The following is a 10,337-nucleotide window of genomic DNA, read 5'->3' as shown; positions in this document are numbered from 1 at the left end:
AATTTGCTAGGCAATTATATATCACAGTATATATAAAAGCACAGATATTCAGTTCCACATATTCATCTCTTCTGAGCATTTTTTTTTTTTTTGAGTTTGAAATACTAAATCCATCCACATTGATTCACTGGTAGGATAATGTTTCTGAGTCAGTAAGGCTTCAGGTCAGGCTCTGGAGAGAAATAAAATCCATAATTTTGCTCCCTTTTGGGAGGCTTCTACTCAGCCACACAGCAGCTAGATGTATTTGTCCTCATTTGCTCTTACAGAAGGTATTATCCCACTTTGCAGATGAATACATTATGGCTAAGATGGTAAAGGAACTTTCTGACTGTCACTCAGTTGTTCAGTTGGAAGGGTCGCACTTTGATCACACCACTTTGGACCTGAAAGTCCACCTTCTACTTATCACAAGGGGACCTCTAAGAAGGTGGAGGTTCTCAAGCTAAGTAACTTTGGAGAGGGCATTCACTGCTTTCTATTTGAGGCAACACTGATAAAGGCAGATGAAAATGGATTGGTACATAGCCTAATTATTTTGTTATAATTAGAGAATATTCACATGGAATCTAAATTTCTGCTATTATGTCATCTCTTTGGGCTATTAACTTCCTGACTTGGATGTGAGAAAAAAGGCTATTCCAAGACACCCTACTGATGTGTCTACATTGATGTTAAGTGATCCAATTACATATGCAGCTATGGGTTGGGCTATGATCTTGGTGAAAGGTCAGATGTTATAGGTTTCATGTTAAATGCACTCATCTTCTCATGTTCCTCCGCATAGTCTCTTTCCTCTGCATGCATTCGTTTCTCTTGAGGTGGTCTTCCTCTGCCACCTTGATCTTCCTCATGAAACAATGTTTCTTTTAGATTCTTCACATTTTGGGTTCTTTTGACTATAGGGAAATGTTCTGGGTACAAATATAAATAAGTATTTTAGAAACGTGAACTTACTTATCTGCATCAGACACTTTCTAACTCCTCTTTTACAATTAAGAAATCATGAAACATTCATGGAGAGTCCAAGATTTTCATTAATTAAAACTACTTTTAGTGAGATGATTATCTCCTATATTTCTTAAACACTGAATTGTTTTGTGTTCCAATGATGTTCAACTTAAAAATTGTAACAAGACACCTCTGCAACACCTGTTTCCATGTATACCCTAATGCATACGTGAGTAGTCTTAACTGTTACTTGAGTAGTTCCGGTGACAGATCACTCCTAATCATATTAAGCAGTTGCTTTCTTCTTGTACTTTTTTGCAATTTTCAAAGAGTTTAATTTATGATTAAGAGCATCAGGGCAGTAAGTCTAAACTTTCTACCAACTAAAAGCATTGAGATACTACTCTTTTGTGTTAAAAGAGTTAGATAGCTTTTACTTTTCTCCATACAATTGTTCTTGAAGTCCACCAACCATTGTGTCTTATTAAATCAAGTTGCTGTTATTTTTTCTCCTTCTTTTCTTTCTTCTTGCTTGACTTCCTTTCTCCTTTCCTTTTTCCCTTTCTTTCTTGTTGTGGGAAGTCAGGGACCCTGAATGGAGGGACTGGCTGAAGCCATGGCAGAAGAACGTGGATTGTGAAGGTTTCATGAACACTTATTAGTTCCCCAAATTAATACTTTTATAATTTCTTATGCCTGTCTTTACTGCAATCTCTAAACATAAATTGTGAAGATTTCATGGACACTTATCACTTCCCCAATCAATACCCTTGTGATTTCCTATGCCTGTCTTTACTTTAATCTCTTAATCCTGTCATCTCATAAGCTGAGGAGGATGTATGTCACCTCAGGACCCTGTGATGATTGCGTTAACTACACAAATTGTAGAGCATGTGTGTTTGAACAATATGAAATCTGGGCACCTTGAAAAAAGAACAGGATAACAGCAATGTTCAGGGAACAAGAAAGATAACCTTAAACTCTGACCGCCGGTGAGCCGGATGGAACAGAGCCATATTTCTCTTCTTTCAAAAGCAAATGGGAGAAATATCACTGAATTCTTTTTCTCAGCAAGGAACATCCCTGAGAAAGAGAATGCGTCCCTGAGGGTGGGCTTCTAAAATGGTCCCCTTGGGTGTGTCCGTCTTTTATAGTCGAGCTGTAGTGATGAAATAAGCCTCAGTCTCCCATGGCACTCCCAGGCTTATTAGGATGAGAAAATTCCCGCCTAATAAAGTTTTGGTCAGACTGGTTGTCTGCTCTCAAACCCTGTCTCCTGATAAGATGTTATCAATGACAATGCATGCCCGAAACTTCATTAGCAATTTTAATTTTGCCCTGTCCTGTGGTCCTGTGATCTTGCCCTGCCTCCATTTACCTTGTGATATTCTATTACCTTGTGAAGCACTTGATTTCTGTGACCCACACCCTGTTCGTACACTCCCTCCCCTTTGAAAATCACTAATAAAAACTTGCTGGTTTTGCGGCTTGCGGGGCATCACGGAACCTACCAACATGTGATGTCTCCCCCAGATGCCCAGCTTTAAAATTTCTCTCTTTTGTACTCTGTCCCTTTATTTCTCAAACCAGCCGAACTTAGGGAAAATAGAAAAGAACCTACGTGAAATATTGGGAGTGAATTTCGCCCAATATCTGGCTGAATTTCCCCCGATACTTTCTAATGCCTTTTTATTTCCAGCTCCACAATAGCAATATACACTCCCTTAAAATGAATATCAGTTTGTTGGATTTAGGCAATAATTTCTGCTTGCCATAGTGTGTATAGTTTTTAGTTCAAGATCATTGCATATGCTTATTCTTCTGTTTTATGATCATTGTCACCCGTTTCAACTTAGAGGCATCTGCCTGCATTCTGTCTGGTTCTTATGCCCCTCTAAGGAAGATTAATGCTGGGATACTAAAAACATATTTAGATTCAGGGCCTAAGGTTGGTTAAAGTAGGAGAATTGGAATAACCAAATGGTCCTCACCCATATCACCTGGAGGGCTTACTATAAGACATATTATTGTGACCCATCCCCACAATATCCTAGTTGATAGGTATAGGATGTAGCCATATGATTTCCCTTTCTAATGAATCCCACAGGGTGTTGGTTCATTGATATAACCAGAATCTTACCAGTCCTAAGTAAATAACAACATTCTAGGAGATGAGTCAAGGATCTTTATATTCTAATTTTAATTAAAATTTAAGACTATCTGACAAATCTGATGAAAAAGTTAAAACCCTGAAAAAAAAGGCGAATATAAGAGATCAGAAGTCTGGTCAACCCAAGAGAGCTCAGATAGGGGAAGAGCAGAGAGCAGGCAAAATGGGCCACAGAAGCAAATCTTTAGGACTTGCATCATTGGAGCTTAGTCTTACTTTTAGATGATCAGTTAGAAATAGCCTACTTTGCTCCAAGAACATATTTAAATTCACTAACAGTCACATAATATAGCCAAGCAGAAGAAGTTAAAATCAACTAAAAAAAGACAATGATAGAAACAGCAGCAGCAGCCCAGAGCAAGTGAGTGAACTTTGTCTCATGGATGTTGACCATGTGTGCCTGAAAGTGTCACCTGGAGATATGAGCCCAGCATGGGCAAGGACATCTCAACTAACTGCTCTCTGTGGAGCCTGGCAGCTTTGGCAGTTGCTGGAAACTAAGTATTCATGAGCTTCTCTGCATCTCCGTGGCACAGGCAAGCGACAGAGCTCACGCAGAGTGTGTTAGCCTCACTTGTGTAACTCCTGCAGAAAAGCCATCACAGACTGTTCTGCTCTGTGACAGAAACTATTATCTTTATGTCTTTCCCTTGGTGCCTATGGCAGTGAGCGTCTCTGGGCCACCTCTCTTTCTTACATTTCTTGGAGGTGCTGAAAAATGAGAGAAAAAATGTCTTGACTGCTACTTGCAGAGTAGTTTAAGGAGAATTGCCTTCCAATATATTTCTCTGGGTCTGACTTCCTATATGATTGTTAAAACCTCTTGGTGTCCATTTACTCAGTGTGAGAATTTACTCAGTGTGAGAAGTCACAGAGTGTCCTAAATGCTGAGGAAATTGGTGATCCTGCTCAGAAAGATATCAGAGAGTGTGGAGGAATAGTGATCTTGAAAGCAGTGCAACATTCACAATGCCCAGCTGATATAAAACATTTCTCAAGTAACCTCTACAGTGTTGACTTTTTCCTTCTCCCTGGACAAAAATGAGAAATGGAAGAAAGGCCTGGAAAGAAATTCAGTATGGCAGCAGAGACCAAAAACAAAATGTACCAAATTCTACACTACATGTGAATACTTAGTGGTCCATTTATGCTTAGAATAGAAACAACTATTACAAGAACATTTTATACCTGTGTGGCATAAAATAGTATATGGTATACTATGGCATCCATTGTGGGAGACCAAAATATACCACCCAGAAAATAATTATTTGACATAATTGAGTTGGTTATTTAGAGAAACCTGAAATGAAATTAGCTCTGAAAACCTGTCCTTTTGTAAAGGAAATTTACATCTCTCTACTTTTGTAGGGTAAACAGCAGATACAAGCAGGTATTTTATCTGAGGCCCCTTTACCTGCCTAATCATGAATAAAAGTCTGACATTTTCCCAGACAGACGTGACCACAGGCAATCATCTATACGTTCTGAGTGCTGTTATCTGGGAGACTTTTTATCTGCATGACAAGACGGCTATTGCTCACCATGCCTTTCCTCCCCTCATCCTCCCGTAATTTGTTACCACCTCCAAAGAAGCCCCAAGCCTCTACTCCTTTCTGTTTGGTATAAAAATTTCAGTCATCTGGCCCTTCCTTGAGTCTTACACTTTGTGTGTGGCTTCTGTGTCTATGCACATAATACATTGTATTTGTTTTCTTCCCTCTGGTTAATCTGTCTACTATCAGTTCACTTGATGATAGACTAACATTATTGAAACTTCAGAGAGAAAAGAAAAAATATAAAACTTCCCTATAGCTTCTTGTGACTTTAAATGTTTATGGTCTCATATACGTGACTTCTTTTGCTCAAGAATAATATTTCCCTTCTTTGCCAATCTCTTTTCAGATACCACGCAACAGCATCTTTGGGGTACAAACAAAATAGGTAAACAGATACTTTTCATCTTGTAATGATGCCATTTTACAGAAAGGGTAATTTACAAAATTTCAGGCCATAAAATGCTCTCTTGAGTTCTGTGTTTTGCCTAGCTTATGCTGTCTAAACCATGCTCTTTTCTTGAGTCTTCCAGCAGCTATTTCACACTTTAAGTGTGAATATTAGAGTAATTACAGATTTTTCTCTAATATTACCTTTGTAAAACTTGGAATAAAGTCACCAGTCAAGACATGCTTTGAGAAACCACTGGTATTTCTAAAGCACCATGGTATCTTGGGGAAAAAAGTATTGTAAGAGGACAGTGAAATTTTCGAGATGCATTAAACTGAGAGTCAGTTGTTACATTTAATCTTGAGTTACCATGATTATTAAAAGGACAATTTTGAGTTGTGAGCAGAAAAAAATGTGTAAAATTATAAATAACATTGAAATCAACTGTGAAAAAAATACACGCATGCAATTTGGTCATAGCTTCAGGATTTATGTTTAATTTACTTCTTCTGAAGTTCTCTCCCACCCAGGACAGCTACAAATTCAGGGGTTTCCACAATCCATATTCAATTTCAATAATTCACTAAGATGACTCACAGAACTTAGAAAAGTGTTAGCAATTATCGTTTTATCAGAAGTCTAAAGTCAAGGTGCCAGTAGATCCAGTGTCTGTTGAAGGCACACTTCCTGGTTTGCAGACAATCAATTTCTCGTTGTATCCTCACATGGTGGAAAGAGAGTTTGCTAGCCCTCGGGTCTCTTTTTATAATCCCATTCATGAGAACTCCACTCTTATTTCCCAAAGGCCCCACCTCCAAATGCCATCATATTGGGATCAGGGTCTCAACATATGAATTTCAGGAAAAAAAAATTTACTCCATTGTCTTCTGCTTCTGGCCTCACAAAATTCATATTCTTCTCACATGCAAAATCTATTCCAATCAAAAAGCCCCCAAAGTCTTAGCTTATCCCACCATAAACTCTAAAGTCTAAGTGAAAAATCTCCTTTAATTACCTAAATCAGGTATGACTGAGACTAGAAGTACAATTTATCCTGATGCAAAATTCCTTTCCAGCTGTGTATCTGTATGTTTGGGGGTCAGGGAGGGGGAAATCCTGTCTTTTCTATTCTTTCAGTCAATACAACAATCATTAACACAGAAGAATTCGGTGATGAAATGTAGGGGTTGAAGTGTTCTCGCCACCACCAAGTGAGCAATCAATTCTGCAGCAGATATTGACTGGGTGCTCTTCAATTCAATTCTGCCACTATCTACCTGGAGATAGTGTCAGATCCCACAAGTTTGGGGCTCAGAACCCAAAATACCCCCACCAAAACCCAGGACCTCCAGAAATTCTTTTTTTTTTTTTTTTTGAGACGGAGTCTCACTCTGTCGCCCAAGTGGGAGTGCAGTGGCGTGATCTTGGCTCACTGCAAGCTCCATCTCCCGGGTTCACGCCATTCTCCTGCCTCAGCCTCCCGAGTAGCAGGGACTACACGTGCCTGCCACCACGCCCGGCTAATTTTTTGTATTTTTAGTAGAGACAGGGTTTCACCGTGTTAGCCAGGATGGTCTCGATCTCCTGACCTCATTGTCCACCCACTTCGGCCTCCCAAAGTGCTGGGATTACAGGCATGAGCCACCACGCCCGGCCCAGGGCCTCCAGAAATTCTGACTGACCAGCTTCAAGTTGGAGTTCTCACAATCCCCTCTTTAAGTTTTATTAATTTGCTGGAGCAGTTCACAAAACTCGGGGAAATACATTTACTGTTCTATTGTAAAGAATATTTCAAAGGATACAGATAAAGAGATGCATAGGGCAAGGCATATGAGAAGGGTGTGGAGATTCCATCCCCTCCCAGGGCACATGACCCTCCAGGACATCACTTTGGAGTCTCTAAGAATTTTAGGAGTTGTATGCCAGGAAAGAGTGTTGCAGATGAACTGTATATTTCACAGTATCAACTATAAAACCAAACAACTATGTACTTCCTCATACAATGGTGGGATAGGCATAGGATAGACATTTCCATTTCAAAAGCGAAAAATAAGGAAGAAAGAAGATGTAATGGGTACCAAACAAGTTCCAAATCTAGAAGGGCAAACTCCACAAGATGATAAGGCTTTAGAATAATCCCCTTTGGCTCCATTCTCAGCTCTCCGGGACTACTGGAGAAGGTGCTTCTGATCCCACCTTCCATACTCACTGGAGAAGTGGCCCCATACCCACAGCTCAGCTTGGTAGGGGTCCTGTTTCTCATGTTCTGTCAGGCAGGGCTTAAGCCCCACAGTTTTGGTTAGCGCCACCCTCCTGGCTTTAGGCAGAGGTTACCTAGCCTGCTGAAAGCAAGGCAATTTCACCCTCGCCGCCATTGAAACCCAAAAGTCAGGCCAGATAATTTCTGAATTGTCCTCAAGGTTATTCTTCCATTGCTTTGCAGAATAGAACATGTCCACAGTTGAATAGCTCTATGGTCCTGCTCTATATATCAAGTAAGTACAACTACCTCAAAAACCTTCCTTGATTTTTCCCAGTCTCCTTCCCCTTTAGTTCAAACTAGCAGTGTTCCTGCTGGGATAGTGGATAATCTAAGTCCATAGCTCACATCCATACTAAACTCCTTATCAAACTGTTGCTTGGTCACAGCCTTAGTGTTCTCTTCTGAACATGTTTTCTGACTTTTGCCAATACAGACAGGCTGATAAATATCTAAATTGTTAAGTTCTGATTTCTCTTGCTTAATAATTCCAACTTCAAATCATTTCTCTCTCCTTGCATTTTACCCTAATCAGCCAGGAGGAACCGAGCTGCTCCTAAAACACTTTGCTTAGAATGTTGTTAAGATAAATATGCAATTTTTTTGCTGGCAAGTTCTACCTGCCACAGCACTAGAAGACAAATGCAATTCAGACAAGTTATGTGCCACATTATAACAAGGATCACCTTTCCTTCATTGTTTAATAGTATGTTCCTCATTTCTGTCTGAAACCTCATCAGAATGGCCTTCACTGCCCACATTTCTACCAGCATTCTGTGCATGACTATTTCTGTATTCTCTACAAACACAAGCTTTTCCTACAGATCTCTCTTCCATTTCTGAGCCCCTTCCAGAATTGCTTTTAAAATTCCCTTCATGACAATCTCAGCTTCTTCTATCATTTATTTAAAAACTCTTCCAATCTCTATCCATTCCTAGTCCCAAAGCCACTTCCACATTTTTAGGTATTTGTTGCAGTAGCACCCCATGGCTCAGTAGCAATTTCTGTCTTAGTCAGTTTAGGCTGCTATAACAAAGTGCTGCAGACTGGGCAACTTAAACAGCATACATCTATTTCTCACAATTCTGGAGGCTGTAAAGTCCAAGAACTTCAAGATCAACGTGCCAGTAGAACTAGTATCTGGTGAGGGCCCACTTCCTGATTTGCAGACAGCCAACTTCTCATTCTATTCTCACATGGCAGAAAGAAAGCTAGCTACCTCTCTGTCCTCTCCTTAGAAAACTGCTAATCCCATTTATGAGGGTCACATCCTCAAGACCAAATTAGATCCCAAAAGCTCCATGTCCAAATACTGCTACATTAGAATTAGGATTGCAACATATAAATTTTTGGTGATAATAGCACTATGAAATCTCTCTATTCACAAAAGGCATAGGACATCAAATGTATAGGGGTTATTTCCCTATACTAATCAATTTTGCAACAGTAGCTGGTGTCCTACAACTTAATTCAATTCTGAAAATATCTACCTGGAAATTATGAAAATTAAATATTTCAAATTAAATTGAAATATAAAATTTTGATTCTGAAACTACAGAGCCTATAATTTTTCTAACTAATCATACTTCCAACATTGTTAGCCCAGAATTTATTTATACAAGTTTGCATTCTCTGTAAACCAGCTGGAAGGAGGAGAACAAATATAATGCATGTTGGAATGACTTGTCCCATGCTGAGCTGAATGTGATTTGTCTTCAAAAGAAATGCAAAAGGCAACAAATATCAAAAAGAGACAAATGACACCTTTACTTAAATTATGTTTTGATAAACAAAAATCAAGTTAAAACACATGTGATGTTATATCTCAAATCCCATGTTTAATTATTAAAAATTATTTGTAATTATAACATATTGTTGTCTATTATGCTTTCTTATTTAAGTGTTTCCAACATACTGATCAAAGGGGAGTCAAAATTCCATCAGGAATTCTCCATGGGGAAAACAAATTGTATTTTTGTACAGATACATTATCTGGAGAAAATTCTTAATGTAATATATTATTTCTCTGAAATTTAAGTGCAGACTTTAAAATTCCATATTGGAGTTCCATTAACCTGCCAATTAATATAGTAATTAACTCATTAGCTTAATGGTACTATAATTATCTGTTAGCTCTGATTGTATTATAATTCTTTCAAAGTCAATGCATAATGGTTTTATCTGTGCTCCCTATAAGTAATTTTCTTTCTATGCCCTTTTTACCCTGTAGTTTATGAGTACAACACAAAAAAATTCCAATGACTAATTATCTAATCCCTCGCACACCTAGGACAGTCAGTTTTCTACAGCTAGGGTACCTTAATAAGACAACGTAAGAAAATGTGAAAGAAGAATTCTCAGAGTGGTTTTCTATTGGATTATATCTTTTTCCTGACCTCGAGTGGAACTCCACACTTTCTCTTGGGGGTTCTCAGCCTCCCAGATGAAGTTGCTATGCAGTTTAAACAGCAGTGTCATGAATAAAATATGATGGGTTAATAGGCTTCTGTGAACTTTCTGGATATATCTCTCACCTGCTTTTTTGATGTACTAAGCATGTTTACTTGACTGGTTTGGTAATCTAATACTGGTTTTTGGACAAGAAAAAAATGTTAAAGATTGATTCACCACATTTTTCCCCTTTTACTTTTAGTTGTCATGTAAGGATTGTACACAGTTATGAAATACAGAATGACATTTTGATACATGCATACATTGTGTAATGATCAAATTGGGATAAGTAGCATGTCCATCACCTCAAACATTTATAACTTTGTGTTGTGAACATTCAAAATCCTTTCTTCTAGCTTTTCGAAAATGTACACTCAATTATTGTTAACCATATTAACCCAAAAGTGCTACAAAAACACTAGAAATACTTCTTCCCATATAACTGTAATTGTGTATCCATTAACCAATCTCTTTCAATCCTCTCCAATCCCCAACCTTTCCCAATGTCCCATAACCACTATTCTACTTTCTACTTATATGAGCTCATTTTTTTTAGCTCT

This window comes from Pongo abelii, chromosome 18 (assembly GCF_028885655.2).
Source record: "Pongo abelii isolate AG06213 chromosome 18, NHGRI_mPonAbe1-v2.0_pri, whole genome shotgun sequence".
NCBI classification, from domain to species: Eukaryota; Metazoa; Chordata; class Mammalia; order Primates; family Hominidae; genus Pongo; species Pongo abelii.
Note: the sequence above shows the minus strand (reverse complement) of the source record.